At 33.1% G+C, this 25523-nt stretch overlaps 1 long non-coding RNA gene across 1 annotated transcript; it reads left to right on the top strand.

Annotated features, from left to right (window-relative positions):
• Positions 1-1067: 1067 nt before the first annotated feature.
• LOC110725865 lies at positions 1068-13696 on the top strand. The gene is made up of 3 exons (XR_002512243.1): positions 1068-2006; positions 8871-9029; positions 12911-13696. It is a non-coding gene; the product is annotated as an uncharacterized LOC110725865 (long non-coding RNA).
• The last annotated feature ends 11827 nt before the right edge of the window (positions 13697-25523 follow it).

Genomic DNA, 25523 nt, shown 5'->3' with positions numbered 1-25523 from the left:
TTATGTCTTGTTTATAGGACGTGTGTTTTGATTGCTACTAACACTTTACTTTATAAAATTTTGATCTCTTATCACACAGGATAATCAATGAAATAAAAAAAAAGTTGAATACGATAATGTATGTATTGATGAAAAGATATGTACCAAGGAAAACACACACATATCATAAGAGTACGTAGAAGGCTATCTATTACACAAGGACTATGACTCTAAAAACTTTTTATGTATACCAAATGTTAAATTAGAGGCGATGTTCGATTTAGTTTGTAAGACACATATATATTAAGTATATGATATGTACATTTTTGAAGTTTAAGATTTTCACTTTTGATTTTTTTTATAAAAGTTTATACTTTTAATTAATAGATTGAGCTTGTGTACATATATACATTTGAAAAGATAAAAAAGTTATGCTTAAGAAACAATAAATATATAGTATCATCGTATTAACAATATTAAACATTTAATGATACAAAACTGAACATTTATATCTACAAAACTGAACATTTATATCTACAAAAATGAACATTTATATATACCAAAATAAACATTTTACATATGATTTGAAATCGAAAAATTATAATATGAAGTCATTATGATGAAGAGAGGGTACAGGTAGTGTTACCTATATAGGGGTGTAGGCAAAAATTTGTACCGGAATAGCTCGTAAACTCGTAAAGGCCGTAACACATTAGTAGAGTTTGAGTAAAGTCCAGTATACACTTTTCTCCCAAAAAAAAAGAAACCCCTTCTTTATGTGGAAAGCTAAACGTCGCCCTCGAATATCTAACTAACGCCCGCAAAATAAAATAAAATTACAAATTTACCCTTATTTTAAAAAAATTACTCCCCTCAAATAGAATTTGATACTGATCTCCAAAGGTTCAAGCTTTTTCCATATTGACATACACTATCAAGTATCAAGTGGTGATACGAATCAACATTCAATCCCAGCTTATATATTTATAACACAATGAATTAATCTCAAACAACAACAGATTTTTAGTGCTTAATATAATTCAATATCAAACACAATCAAAACTAACGCCAAACTATGAGTAATTAGTATATCATGATACTACCAAAATTAACATCATAGATTAATCGCATGATTTACATCATAGATTAATTGTTAGTTCGTCCCTCATATTTCTTAGTCTACCCTTGATTTACATCATAGATTAATTCGTATCTCATCATAGATCCCAGTAGACATTATAAATATCAAACAACAACACTAAAAACCATTTAATTAAAAACCAATTTCTAAAAAAAAGGGGGAACCGCCCAAATTTTTCGAACCACCGAGGCTCAAACGCCCAGGTGTTTGAAATTTCTAGGCGTTTCATCTCAACCGCCCAGAAATTTCGAACAACCATACATTCGTTCGAACAAACTTGGCGTTTGAGCCTAGATTGGTCGAAATTTTTGGGCGTTTGAACCCGATTTCAGAATATAAAAAAAAAATAAAAAAAAAATAAAAAAACTTGTCTCCGGCGACCGCCATTCCCTTGTTCTTTCTCGTTATTTCCACGGCTAACGGTGTAGATTGAGAAATTGGAGGTAGAAGGAGGTGGTGGTGGGTGGTTAAAAGAGGAGGTGGTAGTGATAAAAGCTTGAATTTCAAGGTGGTTAAAAGTTGTGGGTGATAAAAGGACGTGGTAGTGGTGGTGGTGGTGGTGGTGGTGTGGAGAGTGAATTGTTTTTAGTAGAGAGAAAAGGGAGTGAGGGTTTGGGGGTTAAATTGTGGGGGGTAAATTCCTTTTTTCTATATAAGGGTAAATTTGTAAAAATATTTTACGTTGTGGGCGTTAGATATAGATTCGAGGGCGATATTTAACAACCCCATTATTATACACCATATACACGTCACGTGTTAGGCCAAAAAAAGCCAAACAGAGATTCATCATTCATGAGCGTTAGATTTCTCGAACACACACTTTGATCATCAAACATTCAAACCTAATTTTTAGATGAACGAAAGCGACGACTCTAATTTCAGAGAGGTTAGTTAATTTTCAAATTTTCATTTTACTTTAAAAGTATAATTAACTTTGAATTGTAATTAGTTTTGCAATTATTAAATTTCCAGTCAAATTTCTTTATTTGCATGATGAATATCTTCGATTATTCCAGCTATTCTACCAAATTCGTCTAATTAATTAAATTTGCTCAATTCGAATTTCAAAAGTGTTTGTTGTCAGATTATTATGGCCGATTATATGTTTCTAGTTGTGGTTGATCTGTATTTTTGATATCAAATTCGTGACTATTTGAAAATTTGGTATTGAAGTAGATATTGATAAAAAAAAAAAAAATAAAAAAAAAAAAAATTCAGCAACATAAACCATTGATTAATTTGAAAATTTTAATAGTAAACAATTTAAGAGTAGGAAAACTTTTAGTTCTATATAGTTTAGTATGTAGGAAGATTTTTTAAGAGGGGTCGATTTGTTTATTCGAGTGCTTTTATGTTTCTTTTCAAGAGAGTCACTGACGGATTTTAGGCTAAGGAAGAGACTCAGATTTAGTTAATGATTTTTTAAAATAAGCAGTTATATTTTTCGAGGGATTGATTTTGGCTATGGCTAAAGACAGTGATTTGCTACTGGATAAGCAATTTTTTTCTGTGTATAATTGTATGGCTAATTCAAATTACTGTTTTTGTAATTTTATAAAGAGAAATGCATAGAAACATGAATAAGAAGATGTATATGATAAATCTTCTAAATAGGGAGATTTTTGGTTTTGAAAAGTAGGGAGTTCTTCGGTTGTGATTATTTTGGGAAACAAGAAAAGGAGGTTTATTGTAGCTGTGGGATGAAATAGAATTTTGTATGTAGGAATTTTGTGTGATTATTCTACTGAGAATAAGAAAGAGCTTGATATTGGGTATAAATGTCAGCATTACACGATGTAAAAAAAAAGTCAGTATTGCACAAAAATTGGATCTGGAAATATGGGTGAGAAACTTCCTGTTTAACATAAAGAATATTGTGAGGAGGATAGACTGGTTGAGATGTTGAGTTTATAGCAACATTATGGGTAATTAATATGACACTTAACGATGTAGGTTTTAAGGGTTTACATTATTGCTTAATCTGAATTTCTATTTCAAGCTGGGAGAGATAGATAGGCATTACAACAAATTAACACTTGTGCCACATGTAAAATCGAGGCACAAGTCTAAAATTGCTGTAGCAATGCAATTTATCCTCGGAAATATTGAAAATTACTCCCGTGGCACAAGAAGGCGTGGCTAGGAGCTTTTAACATGAAAATATAGGGTGTGAAAATCTTGATTGTTATTCCATGGGTATTCATGTGGCAAACATATTCCCTTGACACAAATTTTATTGTGGTAAAAAATTATTTGCCACAAATATTACCGTGGGTAATAAACTTCTTTGTCACAAATATTACCGTGGCAAATAATTGCCACAAATATTATTGTGGTCTTGTGGCTACCAAACTCACTAGACATTAGCTTTTGCTATGGCTAGAAACATGGCTAAATGTTTAAAATGACGAACTTTACCTATATATGTCACATTTGTTATTGTGAAATAAATATATATTGCCCAATAATTTTAGAGAAATAATAAAATTTAATACTTATATTTGATATACATACTTACAAAATATACTTGAAATTAGTATTTATCATTATTGTCAACCAAAACCAAAAAAAGAATAAAAAGCCTTTACAAAAATAATAAAAAGAAATATTTGTTCAAAATAACAAGAAAAAAAAACTAACATATTATTGTTATAAAAGCATAAGAAAATTATTAGAACAAGAAATCAAGAAAATTATTAGAACATAATTATAAAAAGGCTAATATATTAAGTAAATAAAAACAATATAATCGTGATATAGTTGCCTCTCAAGATCACAATGTAACAAACCTAGCTAGAGGGCCACGTGGCCTGATTACATGTGAGAGGAGGCGCAAGAAGGAACTGTTGAGGGGTGCAATAGTGGAGCAGTAATTTCAGAGAATGTGACAAAGTGTGGTAGGGGAGTATTGGGATCCTTGCTCTCTTTTGCTGACTGTGTGTACATATAAAAAGGGGAAGGGGTATCAGTTTTGGGGTGGCTTGAATGTGGTAATTGGGCATTGAGATTGTAACCTGAAGTTACAATTTTGGAGAGTAGTGGCCTCAAGCCACTACCATTATGAAAGTTTTTGTCTTTGTTAATGAAAAGCTTCCAACCTTCCCTCAAAATAGGTTTCTTTGTTTTCTATGCTTGATTAGTAATTGAATATTATTTTTGAGTAGTGAGTGTAGCAGTGGTTTGTTATACACACTAAGAAGATTAAGATTTAGCTATAGATGTCTCTTTAGTTTTGTCTTATTTTTAAAAAAAATTATCTTGATGGTCTAATTATACTTGGGTGACGGGGGCTCTAGCTATATTTTTCCTTTTATATTTTTATACAACTTCTGCACTCAATATATCAAATATAAAAAGATAGATGGCAAACCCAGACCAATAACTATCTCACCAAAACCTCATCAAACACTTCATAACCTTTTCTTTGTAGATGTTGTTCTGTGTTTCTGTTATGGTTGTGTTGTACAGTAGCCTTGCACTGCTATAATTTTGGCCAAGGCATCCCCGTTCTCCCTGCCTGCACACTATAACCCACACCAACAAGGCAACAACCCCCCTTGTCCTGTGCCCACTACCCCCTTCCTACACCTGACCACGCCCCACAACTGCTTGCAAGTCAATTGCCACTCCTCCCTGGACCTGTCCAAGACCCACAGCTCTGCTACACACTTACACTACATCACCACCCCATGACTAGCAATTAGTCCTTAGAACATAGTCCAAACAAAATAGAAAGGAACATAATAGGTCTAAAATAGAATTAATAGGGGATGTAGGAATGACAACGGATCAGATTAGGGTCGAATCTAACAAGATCCGAATACAATCCGAATGATAAAGGAACTACAAATTTGGATCCAAATTCGGATCCAAGTTTGGACAAGCTTCCTCCAAGTCCGAATCCACCAGATTTTTGGCCTTCAAACTGCGGACCTCCGAATCCAATTAAATCCGATTATCTAACATCATAAACTATTGTAACAGAAAATGAAAGATGTAATATCGATATCCATCCTTATATATTTACAACAAATGACAAACAAAGAAGCCAGGTCCAATGCTTGGAGTATGATGATGATTTGACGACTTTCTCCCATTGAAAAGTCAAATATTGAAAGGCAATCAATTATTGGGTAGTGGAGACTCTTGTATCACCATTGTCGTATCTAATTTCTTCTTGAAAATAAGAGTGAGTAAAAGTCAAACAATGGAATATATTATCCTAGAAATTTTCTTGGATTATAGTAAGAAATTAAGGGAAGAGGTGCTAAGAAAGAGGGGATAGAAAAAGATATTATATAGGAGATGAATGGAAGTGGAATGTGGCAGTTGGGGTGAAGGACATAGTTAGGATTTGGTTTCATATGGAATATTTATATACTGTATAAGGAGTCAGATGAAATAAAAAAATAGACGATACCTTTAAATGGTTCGTGGACCCATACACAAGATCCGAGTTCGATCCACCACTCATTCGGATTTGGACTTTTGTTAGTGGACTCGGATTCAAATTTATTATTATCATATTCGGATTGGAGATTTTTCCTCGAATCAAATTCGAACTAAATTGCCATCCCTAAGGGGGTGTTTGAACCTACTTAACTCAAATTCAACCACTTTGGGATAGTTTGAGCCTAAGTAGGCTGAATTATAACAAATAAAGGCATATTTGAACATATCCCACCCAAAAGAACCAAATTGTGCACAAATTAGGTTTCTAGGCATAAGCTAACCTATTTGGATAAATTCGAAGCAAAAATAGCTGATAGAGAACATAATGGGACCGAAATGGAACTTATGGAAGTATGGGTCAAGATTAACCTATCTAGCTCAAATTTAACCAATTTGGGTGTGAGCGTATCTAAGTAAGTTTGAGCCTATGTAGGTGGAACTGGAATGCAAAAGGAATAAATGAACATATATGCAGAACCTAATTGAGCACATGTATTTCTCACATTGTCAAAAAGCTAGCATGTCATTCGATCAAAGTTTTAGATTCTCACATGGAAATAAAAACAAACTTCTTAAATTATTTAAGCACAGTAGCATAACTAAGACATTAGACTGTGATTTCTTAGTGACATGTAGAGATAAATGGAAGTTATTATAGGTAAATCAGCAATAGGCAGACAATAATAATATCAAATAAAATCACAATTGTATTTAGCCAATGTCTTGTCTTGAGTGAGTTGACTCCAATTACCACAACCAAAAAGATTGATAATCACGGAGAGATTGTGCGATGTGGAGAGAGGTTCATATTATTACCATGCATATAATATACAAAATAAACCATTTACCCAAATATTAATCAAATTGCATTCTTCTGAATTTAATCAGTTTTATTTTACAAAAAAGAATTAGAATAATAAATACGAAACTAACAATATTATAGAATCTAAACCAAATAATGGAAACCTATATTACAAGATCTAAGCAAGTACTTCTAATTTACAATGCAAGTGTGCCCCCATAACCATAATCATTTAGATAGGCAATTAGAACAGTGTTTGAAAAGCGCCTAGAGGCGCAAGGCGATAGAGGGTAAGCACATATTTGGCCTCGGCGAGGCCTTTTTTATTAGGCACAGGTTAGGCGCTTGAGGTGCACGAAGAGCGCACGGGGTGGTAAGGCACACTCGATGACTAGGAAACAAAATGTTACTAATACTCAATGAACTAAGAGTTAAAATGGAATAATTCATATGGAACCCACTTTATAAAAGCTCTAAAAAAACTCAATTCAGATTATATTCGTATGATTGAATGAAAAGTAAGTTTAAATCAATAATATCCATAATTAAAAAAAAAAAAACAATTAAAACTTGTAGAATTGAGAAGTATAAAGAAACAAAAAATTACTAGGAGATGACTTGTTTTAACTAATTCTATCATCATTAACTTCTTTAATATCAATGAATTCAATTTAAATGATATTAAAGCCACATATTAGAAATATTTTAACCACCAAACCTCTCCAATTCAATTGGTATAATTTTATTAAAATTAAATTTATCTAAATTAGACTATTTAATTTTATTGGAAGCCTGATTAAAACTCGAATGAGCAAACTACCTTGACTAGGTACAAGTACTGCTGTGGTTGGTGGTGGTGGAGCTTCGAATAAGGTGGCAGCTTGACGGATGATATGATGAAGATGTTCGGTGGTGATGAGATGGTGTTAGTATGAAGGTAAATTGCAGACAAACAACCGTGAAAAATAATAGAAAAAAGGAGGGAAAATAAGAATGTAGGCCCCTTAGTCAACTGGCGGGAGTAGGAGAAGGGGTGGTGATATCCACTGGTTTCGACTTTAAGGGGTGCTATTTTTTAATTTTGTAAAAAATTGGTGGTTTGCTAACATAGTGTGCTTTTTGGGGTGGTTATTTACGATATTTCAAAAATAAGAAATTTCTCGTAGACATAGAAATCTAGTGGCGTGGAGGGGTGGACATCGGAAGGTTCACATTTCTCTTGACTCAGAAGTTGTCATTAACATGTTGGTGGAGGATGTTCCACCTCACTCTCCTTTCATTCATCTAATCCGAAAGTGCAAGGCACTAATTTCAGAACGGGCTTGGGATGTCAAGATCTCACACTGTTTTAGGGAAGCTAATCGAGCGGCAGATTGGCTTGCTCACTTTGGTGTGACGATATCTCAAAAGCTTGTCATGATTGAGGCAGTCCCGAAGGACCTTCATGTAGTTTTATTGGAGGACTTGGGTGGATTGGCGTTGCCAAGGATGGTGCCGGAAGGAAGAGCTCAGTGGGGATGATCTCGTCTCAATTGTGGCTGAATAAGTGTCATTTTGACATACTAGTGTAGTTTATTTTCTGTTTTTCTTTGCTCTTTTGTTTTTGAGTTTTCCTTTCCAGTTTCTTTGCTTTTCTTTGTATGGGGCTTGCCCCTCTCCTTCACCAAAAAAAAAAAGAAATCTAATCATTTTAAAAATATCTCAAATAGAAAAAGAGACATTGTTAATTTTGGTACCATCCATTTTTGTAAAGTGTATAGAAGGGAGTATAAAAGTGGTTCAGATTGATACAAACTAAAATAACTGCAGGGCATTGGCTTAATCAACAAAGTCGTTAGGCATTAACATTACCATGGGGCTAGATTCTGCATGGCTTAATTTTCAAAATGCAAAGTGAATCAGAAAAGGGAACTAGAGTAGAATACAAAATCTACTTTTTACATCACATGCATAAAACAAAGCATCAAATTAGATTTTGAAATTCAATATATGTCAATGTGGTGATTGTTGTAACCAAGAATGATTCTCCCATCATCAAGAAATTCAATTAATTACTTTAAGAATACTAAAAGCCAAATTCCACAAACCTTTAACCATGTTTGGAAATCCAGTCCCTATGCTTTATGTATTATCTGTTATATAAAGGTGGTTGGTAATACCGCTTTAGTTGTTACTTGTTGGTTTGAAAGCTTGTACTTAAAATTTCTGTAAGATAGGACCTAATCTAGTTCTTGGGAGTTTGGTGTTTGATTTCTGTGAATCGACATGATTTATATTGAGTGTTATTTGGGGTACAGATCACTTTTCATATCTTCCTGCTTTGCTAAAGTATTGATTAATGGAGATATACTATGGGAATATAATGTAGAAATGATGTGGAATTTGTTATAGTCTATCTTGTCTATTGTTAATTTTATTAGTTTGGCCTGTGTAAAGTTACTTACTTCATCACTCTTCACTAAGTTACCGGCTCATTTCTTTGTCTTCTTTGTATAGATTACGAGGATGTAGTTTTGGTTGCTGTCATCTAAGGATTTCATGTTGTGCATAGATTTATTGAATACAAAGGATGTAGTTTTGGTTGCTGTCATCTAAGGATTTCATGTTGGGCATAGATTTATTGAATACAAAGGAAAGTAGGATTGGAAACTTGAGGTTAGTAATTTTGTTCTTTTATAAACAGTGCTTTACATATTACTTTCTCTTAAATTGCACATTACATGTTACCTATGTTGAAATTAGGTTTAGCTAGTTTTCTTATGCGAGAAATGAATATAAAGTTTTTCAAATCCTAAGTCCTTAATGTTTCCAAATTGATTGAGTAGTTTTATTCTCGGATAAATGATATTAATTAACAAGTTCTTTCTAACGTCTTGTTATGTGATTTATAAGGAATAATGTTATGCTAATTTTGATCCATACGCAACTTAAAATTTGATTTGAACATAACAATGGAATAAACATTATAGGATAAACCTTGATGGAAAAGTTACACATGACATAGGTTTACAATAGTGTAGTGTAATATAACACTATCTACTCATATGTGTCACTAGTCCTAACATACCTCTTCCATAGCCAATGCCTACTCCAAACCTTGCTAACTATGTCAGAATTTTTATGTTAGTTGTTTCTGGTACAAAGAAGACTATGAATAAACCAACTATGACATCCCAAAAAATAAATAAAAAGAAAATTGCTTTGTTTAACTTGCAAACTAATAATAGATAGCGTTTTGGAGTGGTCCTAGTGCCATTGCAAGTGTGGATCCTATTTCTTTTGAATCTGTTGTGAATGATACTTTCAGTCAACCAGGGGAGGTTCTTCATTAGGGCTCATAAGGGTTCGGCCTCTATTAATTTTATAAGAGTTATTAGACTAGCGTGATAAAAATATTATGTCAAGCTAGTGACAAATACAACAACTTTTTCAAGTTGGTTCAAATAAATGGAAATTAAAACCTAATATAACATAGATACTTTTACTACTTAATTAAGAAAAATTAATATTTAAATTTATTTTTTATCGAGACCTTAATTTTTTACGCTCGAATCATGACATCATTACAAATTTATTTTATTATTTACAATTTAACAACTACAAATCAAAATGGTATGTATTTTTTAATAATTATATTATTTTTGTACATATATTGTACATATATTGTACGTGTATCATGATATGTTGTTTGCATCTATTGGCCCATATAAGCTGTATAAAGTAAAATTTTAGATCAAACTCGCATATTGTTTTCTTATAGTAATTTATTATTTAATTATCATATTTTAATTGTATATAACAAGCTTCTATAATAGTTGTTCTTTTTTTTTTTTTTTTTTTGGAAGGAAGCCTCTATAATAGTTAAGTAAGGACGATTGATGTCATTTTTTTTAAACTTGACACCAGTCAGATTATTGTTTTTTGTAAATAGTTATATATCTATAATTTTAATTAGAATTTATTAAATTTTATAACTTGGCCCCCCATATAGTTTAGTATAAGATCCGCCACTGAGCCAATCATCTGGTAATTGTAAAAATGAATCCATCGCCACGTAAATGCCTCCAATGATGAGCGTAGATTGTGAAAAGTTAAAATATGTTAACACGTGAGAATTCTTGTAATATTCAATGCATAATATCACCTGCAAAAAGTTGTAGATAACATTAATTTTTGACAAGTAAGAAAATTTTTTCATTATACAATTGCGTAATATTAAGATTTCTTCATGATGACTTATCACATGAAAATAAATAAAGGTAGATATAATGAGATGATGCTAGTCATTTCCCATTTTAAAAATAACAAATGCGCTATGATTCGGTTCGTTCATTAATAGTTCCGACCATTAAGGTTATAAGATATATCATATTGCGGAACTAGTAGATATATGATGCTTACATTTGGAAAACGCTAAAATCCATTTATTTAAATAGTATTTCAATGAAACATCATAAGGAAAGTAAATTAAATTTACCTCCAAAATCATTCTTGACGAGATGGAGAACAACAATACCTTTTTTCTACCAAATATCTTTACCATGCCCAGGCTTAGGAGGCTAGTGGATATTTGTATTACTACTATGAATATGGGAGGTAAGTATGTAGCTTGCTGTGAGATGTTGGCTGATTGTAATAATATGGGACCATAAAATTGGATCGTGCCAACGGTAGTAAAGATGGGTAAGGTGGCTATAAAAATGGTGATGATGAGTGGTGGACGGCTTAACTGTTTTATTAGTGTTATTGGAGAAGTTGTCTTGCTTCTAATTACTAAATCCTCCAATTTATCCAATGTCTCTTCAATATTATCTTTCCGACTCATTCGTTGGAGAATCCTTTTCGCTTCATCTTTTTTATTTTTCTCCAACATAAATATTGGGCTTTTAGTGAGGCAAAAAGATAAGGTGAAGATGATTAAAAACATAACCCCAACAACTGCAAATGAAACCCTTCAACTAAATAATGGATGGTTTGATATCAATAGGTTTACTATACTAGATCTTAAGGGTCCAAACTTCATTGCTATTTTTGTTAATAGAGGGCATGTGTCAGGGGTGATCTCCGATGCAATTATAAAAATGACCTGTAATTTTAACATAAAAAATGTTGTTAGAGCTTTAACTAGTATGACAATATGTTATTGCAAACATATAATTAAGGCATGTAGGTAGTCCAAGGAAAATCATATATAAATACTTAAGTTCTATTGGAAAAATACCCGTTTTTTCTTGCACTTATAATGTAAGTGATTATAACAATGAAACTTAAAAGATTCAATTATTCGACAACATGCATTATAGAGAAGTCGTTTCCTTTTTTTCTTGTGTATATTTTTAGCATAAGATGTTAATTTATACATCAAGAAACTTACAATTGAAAATAATACCTCCGTTACATATTATGTGCAACAAAAACATCAACACGGACTCTTAGACAAAATTTGTATGTGAGTGGTTAATGGAGAGAGAAATATAAAAAAACATGTGATGAGGAGAGAGATAGAGAGAATTGACAATCAATAAAAGGAAAGAAAACATTTGTTGCAAATAAAGTGTAGCATCCATTTTTAGTAAATGTTGCACATAATATGAAACAGAGGTAGTATTAAAAATTTATTCTTAAAGTGAACTCAATATGATGTTGGTTTACTCTCCCTAAAACAAAATATAACATGAGAAAGAAAAGGAGAAAAGGGAAAAGGAAAAGAAAGATAACCAAATTCATATTCATGATTTGGTTATATCGAGAGAAGAATGATGGAAAGCAGAAGAAGAATAACAAGAGTATTGTATGTGTGCATTAAATAATATGGTAAGGTAGTTATGATGTGAAATAAATATAATATAGATGGTGAGAAATTGTTTAGGTTTATAAGTACCATTATTAAGGATACTAATCGTAGTTGTCCTTGTACCTAATAATTTAGTATTGGTTTTATCATTGCTCTCTAAATATTATTGGTTAAGTTTTTCTTCCTGGGTGATTAGGATAGTGGTTTTTTTTTCCCTTATTGTTGAAGAAGGGTTTTCCACATCCGTGTTGTATTTCATATTTTGTACTTTATATACTTCATATTAAGAGAAGATATACAAGTATTGTTTTAGGGAATAAATATTATGCTTAAAACTTTAAAAATAATAGGATGAATATTTTTTTTTACCACATTAGTTGTCTCTTGTAATTCTTGGTTGATTGTCCTTTCTACATCTTGTGAAATAATATTATGCAAATGTATGGAAAAAAAAGTCATTGAGTTAGCCAAAGGCTTGTAATTTGTTTAAGGTATTATTGCGGGTGTCTAATTATGTATCAAGCTTGTCATCTTTCCTTGTCTTAAAGTGCTTTTTAGACTTCACTGAATAAGGATTTAATTTACGCATTAGAATAGATTGGTACATATATAGGCTCTTATTACGTGTGTTTCAGCCGTTGAGGCCAAGAAAGGCAGGGTAAGACCTCCTGACTTTAGTTTTTTCTTTACATTTCTTGCAAAGGTTTTTGCTAGCTAGTAACATTTACTTCTTAATTTGCAGGATACTGCTAAGAGCTTTCCATGCTCCATCTCCAAGCTTTTCAAAAGGCAAGGGGAGGATCTATAAAAGACTCCAGCTGCCAAGATTGCCCGGATATTCTGCCATTAAAATTCTGAGTGAAAGCTCAGAACGCTTGCAGAAGAATGCGCCGGATGCCTCTACGGCATCAAATAGACGGAAGTGAATGAATGCCAACTATGTTGCATCCTTCTCACCAAGTACTTCTTTTGGTGCAGATCTTACATCTGACGAGCCGGATCTTGTTTGGTTTGCCAAACGGATGGTGAGGACCCTCACCTGGTTAGAGAAAAGTTCCATACCTGACTTTGACCGGATAATGGGCCACCACAAGATTGGATGACTTTGTAAGACAAGAATTTTAGGATGACTTTGATGAAGTGGTGCAACAGGTTTAAGGAGTGAGAAGTTGGTCATTGGGGGAAATTTCAATGGACATGTGATCTCTCACCTATTGACTTATGGTCCTAAGGAATGCTCGAAGGAAGAGTTACGTTGATTGTAAGGTGATCCCTAGTACAACAACTCAACATAGACTTGTGGTGCTTGATTTTTGAGGTCGTAGATATGTAGGGACGTGAAGACCTCAATCTCCATGTGAATGTATTGTGATTAAATAATTTAAAACATTCTTCTTAAGGACTTTAATTTTCCAACTATTATTAAATAGTCTATGATGTGGATAGTGTTTATCAAGTCTTTTGTTTAATGGCCTCATTGATATAGTAATCCCTTTATCAACAAATAATAGTTCTATTTCACCCAAAACTATTGTCCCTAGAAAAGAGTCTCATTTCTCCACTTTTTTTTTTTACCTAATTCACCTTAATAATCATGTCCCACTAAGTATTTTCTTCTACGTTTTTAATCAACCAAAGCCTGAAATCATTTGGTAAAACAAAAGGGTATGAAATCAAGAAAGGGAAAGGAGGTGAAAGGAATTAAAAACCTTTGTGTTTACTATGATGTTTGTTTAATAATCAAGAGAGAAAAAAATTAACAGCAACAATCACCCTCCACAACTAAACTTGCAGCACATGAAGCTCCACCGGGCTACCACCATCCATTTCATTAGAGTAACTTCCCTCTATCTATAATTCTCTTATAGTTCTCTTTCTTATTTCTATCTTAGATCTACATTTTTCTAGATTAAGAAGGGGGGTGTTTGGTGGATGGGGTGGGTAATTGATAGTGGGGTTGGATTTATGGTGGATGATGGTTGATTTTTGGGTAGGTTTGGGTGAGTTTCCAAGGTGGCGGTGGATTTTTAGTGGATGACAGTTGATTGTTGGCGGGTTTCTAAGGTGTAGCGGTGTAGGTTCGAGTAAGGTTCGAGTAGGGTTGTGGCAGTGAGGGCGGAAATGGGGGTTTCATGGGTTGTGAAAGGGTGGTGTGGGTTAAGGTGGGGGTTTTGTGGGTGGTAAGAGTGGTGGTGGTGGGTTGTTGGTGGAAGGGTTGCGCCAATGGTGTGGGTTGGTGGTGGTGTAGGTGCGCTGTCGTGATTGGTTAGTGCCTTTAGTGGTGCTAAGGATGGAGTTGCACTACAAAAAAATGAGAATAGGCAACACTTAAGATTGCAACACTTACAAAAATGTTACTCTTAATAATCTAACGCAACAATATTTATTTGTTACCTTGAACTAAAGTAACGGGAAAAAAAAATGTTACTCTAGACCATATAAGGCAACAGTTACTTAAAGTGTTACCTTTTTCTTGTCTAAGACAACAAATATAATAATTGTTGCATGAAAAGATAACAATAGCAAAACTATTGTTTGAAAATATAACATTAATATCTATGTTGTCATCTACAGCCACATTTATATGTGTGTGTGTGTGTGTATATATATATATATATATACATTCAAAGTCTGGTGGGAAACTCAACTTGTGACTTTGAGGTCACAAGTTCGAGCCCTACCAACTACTAAATGTTTGGGAGTGACAACATTTAGAAACACTTTTTAATTATCTCTTTAGATGGCAACATTTTTCATTTGTTGTCTTTGTAAAAGTGTTGCCTTATGTATCTTTTTACCCTGCCTTTCAAAATTGTTGCCTTTGAATAAAAATGTGTTGCCTTATGAATAGACAACGGGGGCATAAATTACGCCTCATATGTGTTGCCTTAGCTACAAGGCAACACTTTTTTAATATTAGGCAATGGTTTTCCATTGTTACCTTTTATTTATTTTGTTGTAGTGGAGGTAGGTGTATGGTGGTGAGAAGGTGCCAAGGAATGGGAATACCAAGGGGGTTTGGGGAATCAAGCTAGAATATTTTGGGGGAATGAAGAGGGCAAAGGGATGAATAAAATGTCATTGCAAACACCAACAATGGGAATCAACCCTCTTCATTCTCTTTCCCTTTATTAATACCCTGTACCCTCCCATTGTCTTTTTTTTAATCACCTTTCTAAAAATGTCTTAAATGGGAAATGTGGCTTTGATTTGGGAATATTCAAAAACTTGGTCGATTGTAGCTATTTATAATGTTTTTGGTCATACGAATAAGGGAGAGGTTGTCTGGTGTTTGTTTTTTTTATTTGGGGCAGAAGGAACGAAAGATAAAAGGTGGTTAGTAGATAGAGTTGTGGTTTTTGGGAAAAAAAAAGGGGAAGGTGTTTTTTTTGGAAAGCATGGAAGAAAAGGAAGGTCAAACAAAAGGATGAGTGGCATATCTGCATATGTTTAGTTGTGGTTAATTTTTTTTTTTTTTGAAAAAATTCCTAAATGGACACTAAATTTCATTAATGTAAGTCATACGGCATCTACAATTGACAATGAACGATAATGAAAACGAATTTAACAAAATCAAACAAGAATTAATTGGGGAAGGGCTAAGAATCCAAATACATAAATATAACAATTCGGCATATTCTCGATTCGTTGTCTCATACAACTTTTTGAGTGGATTCGTCGTCGCTTCGCAACTTTGTGAGAAAGTAAATTCTTGTGTTAATTCTGTAACCCGAATCCGAGCCACAATCAATAGTAGCCCCGCACAACCGGAGACCAAATTAAGCACAAATAAAACCTTGTCTTTCGAAGGAGTACGAAAAACCTTGTCTTTCGAAGGAGTACGAAAAACCTTGTCTTTCGAAGGAGATCGAAAAAACCTTGTCTTTCGAAGAAGAAAAACCCTTTCTTTCGAATTGTGGTTAATTTAATTGTGAATTGTTTTGGGATGAGGCTATATGAGCAAGGGAGAGGAGGATGATTAAATATGGAGCAAAATCCAAACATCAAAGCTGAGATGTGGTTCTCATTTCTAACTCAACAACAAACAAAGTTAAATCTATTAACTAATACTAAAACAACATGCTGACATCATTTTTCTCCAAAATTGTAAACATGTTGTTTTCTGATAAAAAAATTTCCTGCCTAAATGCTTTATGACATCATCTTTATTTTTTTATTTTATGTTAAAGCTAAACTATTATATTATTGGTTTTGAAAATTGTTTTATGAATTATGACTAAAAAATCAAATAGATGATTTTAACTACTATACAAACCTGTTAATTGTTGGAAGCTAAAATAATAATTTTGATGACATTGGTTCTAATTGTATATTGTGTATTTTTTTCTTCATATTCATTAATATGCATTCATAAAAAAAATTCTTTCAACTTTTTCAATTATTAGCTATAAATAATGTGGTATATATGTATCCTTAATTGTAAATTGTTTTTATATATATGTGACTCTAATTTTTATATACAACGTAATGCACAAGAACATAAGTTATAAAAAAAAAAAATTAATTCTAACCGTGCATTGCACGGGAATAACCTAGTATGTTTATAGTCTGCTTTCACCTCATGTCCAATTAGGTTTTGCTATTCCCTTGTGTGAACTAAGTGTATTCTCTATACTTGTAATAGCTACCTTGTGCTTATTGTAAAGCTAGTTCTCTTTCCTCGTGTTACATTGATCTGTCAAACGAGTAGGATGACTACATGAGTTAAATTTCTTGAATGAGTCATTATGTATATCCATAAAAAATACAGTGGTACTGATTTGTGTAAGATCTCTTAAGAGATGCAGCTATCTAATTAGTTTCTAGTCATGGTGTGTAAATAAGTAATCCCTCCATTACGAATTACTTGCAACAATTACTAAAAATGGTTTTTAATATTACTTGCAATAAACTTTTTTTTTCCTTTTATAGTAAGTTTTTATATGTGATTTTACAAAATTGCCCTTACTTTTTTTTAAACACCCTAATTAAACTAATTATTTTAACTTATTAACTTAAATCCTAACATTGATTAACTTAATTATTTCCATCAAAATCATTCCCCTTCCATCTATATTCATTCTCACCACCACCACCACCACCAATCTCCATTCTATTCACCAAAAATTTTGTTCTTTGTTCATCTCCCCTCGATTCGACCACAACATTCTATGGAGACACCACCGTCGTCGGAAGTCACTGCTGTCGTGCTTACTGTTGTGGTCGCCTCCATTTTCTTTCTCTTCCTCTTCTTATTGCTTTTCCACTGTCAGTGAAGCACATATTTGAAGGTTTTATGGTCAAATTTAACCATGAAAAATCTAGATCTAGAATTTTAATTGTTTAATTCGACCAATTAGAGCTTTAATTGATGATAGAGAGTTGTGGGTTTTAAATTTTTGGGGTTTTGGGTTTGGGTTCGAGTTATGGGTTGTGGATTTTGGGGTTGTGGGTTGTGAGTTTTGCTATTGTGGGTGGTGGATCTGAGTTCGTGGGTTGTGCATTTCGGGTTGTGGTTCTGGGTTCGTGGGTTGTGGGTTTTGGGGTGGGTGGTGGTGGGTTGTAGTGGGTTTGGTGCTGCTGGGTGGTTAGTGGGTTTGCGTTGTTAGGTGGTGGTGTTGGGTGGTTTTGTGGTGCTAGATGGTAGTGTTGGGTGGTTTTGTGGTGCTAGATGGTGGTGTTGGGTAGTTTTGTGGTGCTAGGTGGTGGTGGTGGTTCTTGAATTCAAGTTGTTGGAATATGATTTTTTATTTAATTTGTTTTTTTTTGGGGGGTGGTAGATTAACACTTAAGTGTATGCCCTTATTTTTCATTAATCATGTTTTCAATATTTTGCCTAGAAGTCCGCAAACTCCCTCTTTGTTGCGAGTAATTCGTAACGGAGGGAGTATAATATTAAAGACTCTTTGTTATAGAGGGATTAAATTTGCACAAAAAGAGGTTTATATTCTTTTGTCAAATGTGTTTATCATGTACGAACATGTTGTGATTTGAATAGCTTCCTGTGTGCTTTTGATCTTCTGTTCGAAGATAATGAGACCAACATAGTCCAACATGTATTTTAACAACTTCTTTGACTATTGTTAGTTTGTTACACTATCAGATTGTTTTATTGTTGGTTATTTAGTTACTTAAAAATTACTTTCCTAAAAAAAGGTACTTTTGTACCAACTTTTTTGATCTTGAAGATTAGATGTCTAGAGGCATATTGTCCCTTTTTGTATTCTTAAAATATGTGTTTTAATTAGGGTTGTACACAGTTTGTTCTGGACCGTACCCAAACCAGACCAAACCGTATATTAGCGGTTTGGTTTGATTTACGGTTTATAAAATTACGGTTTGGACTCGATTTTTTTTGTAAATATGGTTTATGGTTTGGTTTGGTTTTGCAAAAATTATAAACCAAACCAAACCTTAAACCAATAAACCATATTTTAATATTTATATAATTTTTCAATAATTTTTTTTTTTTTATATTATATAAAAAAAAATTAAAGAATAAATAAAAAAAAACCATGAAAAAATAGATAAAAACTATACCGTCAATACTCTATAATTAATGACTATAATGTAGTACTCATATGAATATCTTTTATTGTTATGTATTTATTTTTATTATGTGTTAGCACTTGATATTTTTATTGCAACTTTGTAGTACAATTTAATCCGTTAGGGCTACTTATTTAAACATTATTATAAATTAGTGAAGTATTATTTGACAATTTTTGAAAAAAAATATCATCTCATCATAAACCGCAAACCAAACCGTATTATTACGGTTTGGTTTGGTTTGGTTTCAATACTAATATGGTTTAGTTTGGTTTGAAAAATTTACCAAACCGTATTTTGCGGTTTGGTTTGGTTTGGACTCAAACCGCACCAAACCAAACCATGTTCACCCCTAGTTTTAATAGATTGATTTTGGAGAATAACTTAATTATTCAAAAGTACAACAGATAATTCTTACTTACCGCATCAACAATCTCTTGTGGTTCTTGAGATGTTGCCCTTTCTTCATCTTCTGTGATAGTGCTCTGTCAATAGAGCAGACAAGAGTTATGAAGGTTATGATTTGTGTAAGACCTCTGGTGAGATAAATGTGTTTTTATTGGTGTCAAATTTTCTATTAAACTCATGGATGGTGTTTGCATGTTATCAAACTGTATCATTGGAGAAGGATTGAATATATGCGTCAGAATTGATTTGTGCTGCGTGCTTAGCATATTCTATCATGTTCAAGTGAAGCGATTTTTCTAGTGAAAGGGAAGAGATTAATTATTGTGAAGTAAAATACATCTTATGTGGAAATTCAAAGCTTGTGTAGTTTCAAAAGATCCTGAAGTCTACTGTGTTAAATTTTTTTTCACAGTGTTGTTTCTTATGGTAATTTATTTATTTGATGGAATCATTACTTGATGTGAAGCATAGATTTCTCTTAGCAACCATAATATAACTGTTAAGATAGCTATTTTTTAACGGAACTGTTAAGATAGTTTGATACCAGTAAATAACGTAAATGAGCAACCAAGATTTGTGATTTTAATGACCATTTTGGACAAATAGGTGTTTTGGTGTCTAATTTGCTGTAAAACCTTTTGCCTTGTCAAGTAAAATCTGTAAGTTTTAGATTGTTGACAAGGTCCCTTCTTTAGAGGGAAATAATTCATACTGTATGGCTTTTAGTCTCTTCTAGATGAAATGTATCTTCTGATTCTTAGGAAATTCTCCTTTCTTCTTCTTGTGTATTTCTCTGCCAAATTCACAACCAAGTCATGAAGGTTATAATATGCGTTAGATCTCGTAGACCATAATGGTGTGCTATTGGTGTCCAACAATAGTGACTTGTTACATACTACAAACCCCTTCCCCCCTCCCCCAAAAATAGTGATTAAAATGATTGGTACGTAGTCTTTTTTTAAGCATGTCCATTTGTGTTGTGATTAGTTGCAATAGCTTGAGAAAAAGATTTTGATATACACCAACAATGTTGTAATCAGATTGACTGAGAAACAGTGGATAGAATAAGAAACAAGAATAAGTAACAAGAGGGAAGGAATAAAGATATAGTACAGAAAGGATATTAGTTTGATTATCAAAAGACTAATAACAAATGTTTGAAGGGAATAATAGGAAGACTAGTTAAACCTAACTATCTTTGTTTTAAGGAACAGATTGCAATAATCTGTTACATTTTTCCTCTTGAAGAATAAAAACTAATCTCAACTCAAGTACAAACATGTTAAATTTAACAACTTCAACTAGGAAATTAAGATACTTGGACTCAAATTTTCCAGAAAACTCCTAAGTAGCATCAGCTGCATTAGATCTTTCTCAATGAATTAACTACTGAACTTGAGCTATATTGTGATGCTTGACTGTTCTTTAATCAATAACATCTCTCAGAACTAGTTCCAAATCAAGCCTTTTTCATTGTACCATTTTAGAATATGAGTCAAAGCAGGAAAGTCTCCTTAAAGGTCTTCAATTAAGATACATGGAAAACTGGATGCACTTTGGCTGAATCTAACAGGTTCAACTTAGAGCAAGTTTAGCCCCAAGTCTTAAGACTTGGATGTGACATCATTTTTGGTGGTCCCCATTGAAAATGATGTCATCAAAATCTTGTTAAGACTCACTAAGACTTATACAAATTTATCACTTTAGCCTTAAGACTTAAATATTTGATATATTATATGTAGAAAAGTTGAAAAAAAAAAAAAAAAAAAAAAAAAAAAAGAGATAATAAAAATAAAAGTGAAGTGGGTCCCAATCTCAAGTCTTAAGTTGAGTCTTGAAATTTCAAGACTCAACTTGAGACTTGCTTGAGATTTTTGAAGAAAAATGGGAAAAGTCTTAAGTATAAATTTTAAGACTCAAAATGATGATGCCACCCCAAGACTTGGGGCTAAACTTGCTCTTATTAGCAGGCCCTCTGATTACATCTACAATCTGGAAAGGGACTGATAATTAGCAGGAAGCTTCTCATTCTCATAATTTTTAAATTTTTTGCTTGTATGGCTGAACTGTAACCAAACCCAAGCTCTATTCTGAAACTTCTTGTCACTTCTTTCATTAGCCTATCTTTTCATTCTCTCCTGTGCACTTCCAAGTTGATGTTTCAGAGCTTGAATCACCTTTTTCTGTTTTTCAAAGACCTGTCCACCAATCAACCTTTGATTGTCCAACGAGATAGGATAATTGCAAGGGTGGTGGCTGATTATACACCATTTATAAGGTGTAATTCTCCCAATGAAAGCCATAAACTCCAGTCTTTTGGTGCTTCACATACACCTCAAAAATGTTTCTGTACATTTATAAACACCCAATCTGGCCATCCATTTGAGGATGGTTTAGCAAATCTGACCCCTTAATAGAATATAGATCTTGTTAATAAATGCTTAATTAGAAAAGTTGCATATCTATCACTCACAATGGACCTAGGTCAACCATGCAACTTGAACACATTATCCAAATACACTTGAGCTGGATTAATTGTAGTCGAAGGATGTTTTAATACCATAAAATGGTTGTACTTGCTCAATTTGTCCACTACAACAAATGTTACTTCCTATATGAGTTAGGCAGACGAGAAATTAAATCCGTAGAAAACTCTACCTAACCTCTGATTATATATATTTTTTTAATATCTGGTTTTTATAAATTTTACACATGAAAATGGAGATGAAATTGTTTTAAATCATGTGTTGAAGATTGCGAAAAGTCGAATGGAGCAGAATATTGGGGACGGAGGGAGTAGTGTCTTGACTTCTAGTTCAGATTTTGTTTTTACTTTTCTAGGCAAAATTCCAGCCTATAACCACATGCTTAATTGCTTAGGGCATTGAAGTCAAGCTCCATCAATAACTTCATAAAATCCCACTTAACAGTGCCTAAAACACTGAACGATGAGTCACTGAACACCTAACACCATATCACAACTTAAGTCACTGAACACCTAACACCATACCACAACTTCCCAAAGGTATGGTCATTAATGATGACTCATCATGTTAAAGCCGAATTGAATGTTCTGCAATTCATGAAAACTATCTGCAAACTGACTGTGATGCTAAGTGGTGCCCATCAGCTACTGGGACAGATTGTGTAGCAATATTCTTCCTTTGAAGCTGCTAAGTGCTCCTCCCCTTGAGAATAATCAACCATCTCACTCAACCCTTGAAATTGCAGGCGCCAGAGTTGATATTTCAATCTGGGTTTGCTTTACACTTATCATGGAATGAAGGATAATTCTAGAAATGAGAATTCCTTGATGAAATTTACAGCAGAAACGTAGAAAGGGGGATAAGTCGGCTCTGATACCCAGTAGAAAGGGGTATAAGTCGGCTCTGATACCCAATGGGATAGCTCAAGAGAACCTATTAATGTGCACCAGCAATGGTGTATTCCGATTGACTGAAAAAAAGGATAGCAGAAAAAACGCAGAGAAGGGAAGAAAGATATAATAAATAGAGATTGAATATCAGTGTATTGATCAAAAGCGTGAGTACAATGATAAACTATTTATAATTATAAGCTCACTGATCCTCACAAACAATCAACAAGAATATAATGGGAAGAGTATTTAAAGTTAACAAACTTCTAATATTTTAAGGAATAGACTATAACAATCTGTACGATTGATTAGTTTTCAAGGCTTCTTAGGGACTCTGTCTTTTCAACTCTAACTAGATAGACATTTGGAATTTTTTTGTTTAATATAAAGTTGCAGATCCCTATAAATACTAGTCTTTCCTCTAATGATCATATATACTAGATGTATGGTTCATATTATTCTAGTAATCATGAAATTTTCAGTATAAGCTAGATACAGTGGAATGATCATACTTATGTAAAGCAGCCTTGTATTTTCTTACCAGATCAGCTGCATCTTCTGGCTCTTGGGAAATTGTCCTTTCTCGCTCTGGTGCATTGCTCTGCCAAATTCACAACCAAGAGGCATTAAGGTTATAACTCGTGTTTTATTTTGTAGAACATAATGGTGTGTTATTGGTGACCGATTTGCTATTAGTGTCCTGTTCTATTAAGCCAGTCAAGTTCCATAATTAAGAATAACTTAGTAAGGATGAGCAGATTCTTTCCTTACCCGTTCATTGATATCTTGTGATGCTAAACCTTCATCCTATGTAATATTGTTCTATTAGATCACAGTTATAGAGTTATGGAAGTTAATATCAATAATAATACTAGGTATTATCAAGAGTTAGGAGGCATCTAATCAACATGTTCCCCAAAATAGTGCACGTGCGCACACTATTTTACATGGACTCAGGAACGGGTGTTGGACACGACACATGTCCAAATATCCGATCTGGGAAGTTCCAAAATTTTATGACATGGGGACTATGTCCAATATTTGGACACTGGTACAGGATCACGTCAATAGATTACATATATATATATATATATATATATATATATATATATATATATATATATATATATATATATTACAAAAGCTTTAAATTTTTCATTATGTCCGACATTTTTTTTTAATACTTTTCTCAGAGCCTTTGGCGCACCGGTTAAGGTGTCGTGCGTGACTTTGAGGTCACGGGTTCAAGTCCTAGGAGCGACCTCTTGTCAAAATTGACAAGGGAAGGCTTTCCCCCTATACGCCCTTGAGGTGAGACCCTTTCTCGGACCCTCGCCTAGCGGGGTCGCCAATGTGCACCTGGCTGCCCTTTTTTTTTTAATAATTCTTTTCTCGGTAAATTCTCCATTAAATTGGCAACCTTTTTCTCTCCATCAATGGTGCTCTTTGAACAAGATGTGTTTTTCTTTGATGTTTCTCCTCTTTTATCCTCTCCACGCTTAGAGCATGTTTGGTTGGAGTGTTTTTTGATTGGAAACGGATTCAAACAAACCATCACTGTTACCAAGTGTTTGGTTAGAAGGTTTAGGCAGGTAATGGTTTCCACCCATTTGTTAATTACCTCTCTAAAACCTAAGGAAACCATTATCCTTAGGCCCTGTTTGATTTACCTTAATTTTGCTGAACTGAAATTATTTTTACTGAACTGAACTTATTTTTACTAAACTGAAATTATTTTTAATGAACTTAAATTATTTTTACTGATTTTCTATTATAATTCTTCTTTAAGAAAACTGAATTAAACTTATTTTTACTGAACTGAAATTATTTTTAATGAACTTAAATTATTTTTACTGATTTTCTATTATAATTCTTCTTTAAGAAAACTGAATTAAACTTATTTTTACTGAACTGAAATTATTTTTAATGAACTTAAATTATTTTTACTGATTTTCTATTATAATTCTTCTTTAAGAAAACTGAATTAAACTTATTTTTACTGAATTGAAATTATTTTTACTGAGCTAAAATTAATTTTACTGAACTGAACTTATTTTTACTGAACTGAAATTATTTTTACTTAATATTATTTTTTTAAGGTGAAGAGAACAGGGCGTTACTCTCCTCAAACAAAAACAAAGGAAGATAGGTTTAAGTGATTTTTTTCCAAGATTAAACCAAACAAATTAAATGAAAAGGTTAGAGTTAAATGATTTCATTCCTCTCATTTATTTTTTTTTCCTTTCCACTCCATTTCCACTAGTCATACCAAACGCCCCTTTAATGGAAGTGTCCAAGTGTACAATGAAGTGTCGGACACGTATCTGTGTGACTGTGTCGACTGGACACTTATCTGTGTCGACAGGACACTTTGTGATTTTAGCCGTATCCGATTAACATAGCGCGCGCATACACACAACGAACAAACAAAAGAAAGGCTATAATCATGTGGCTACTAATCGATTTAGATCCTGTTGAAGTGTGACAGATTAGAAACTATTCCCTGCTAAGTTAAAATAATCATTCTTGTCTTAATGAATAATTTTCAACTTATTTAGAAACATGAGGCAGGAGGTGTTGTAACATTATCTTCACTTTAAGGATGTGCTGAATTTACTATATTGTTTCTACCAGATCAGTGATTTCTCGTGAAGCCGACCATTTTTTGTTGTTTAATAATGTTATAGCGAACGAAGAGAACAACAGTTCTGGTCTATGGAGGTGATATTTCGAACGTTTTTCCAATTTGAGCTCTAAACGTAAACTATTGACAAAAATGGTTGCGTGGCAAAACTATTTACCAAACTAAGCTTCCAGGGTAAATCGCTGTCTCGGACAGCGTTTTACCCCTGGTTTTTTTTTTAAAAAAAATTCAACTGGTAAACGCTGTCCCAGACAGCGTTTTACCTTCTGTATTTTTTTAAATTCAGTAGGGCATAAAACGCTGTCTCGGACAGCGTTTTATCCTTGGGTTTTTTTTAAAAAAAATTCAATGGGTTGTGACACTAGTGTACAGGTTGTG

This window comes from Chenopodium quinoa, unplaced genomic scaffold (assembly GCF_001683475.1).
Source record: "Chenopodium quinoa cultivar QQ74 unplaced genomic scaffold, ASM168347v1, whole genome shotgun sequence".
Lineage (NCBI taxonomy): Eukaryota > Viridiplantae > Streptophyta > Magnoliopsida > Caryophyllales > Amaranthaceae > Chenopodium > Chenopodium quinoa.
This window is presented reverse-complemented; position numbering and strand designations above follow the sequence as displayed.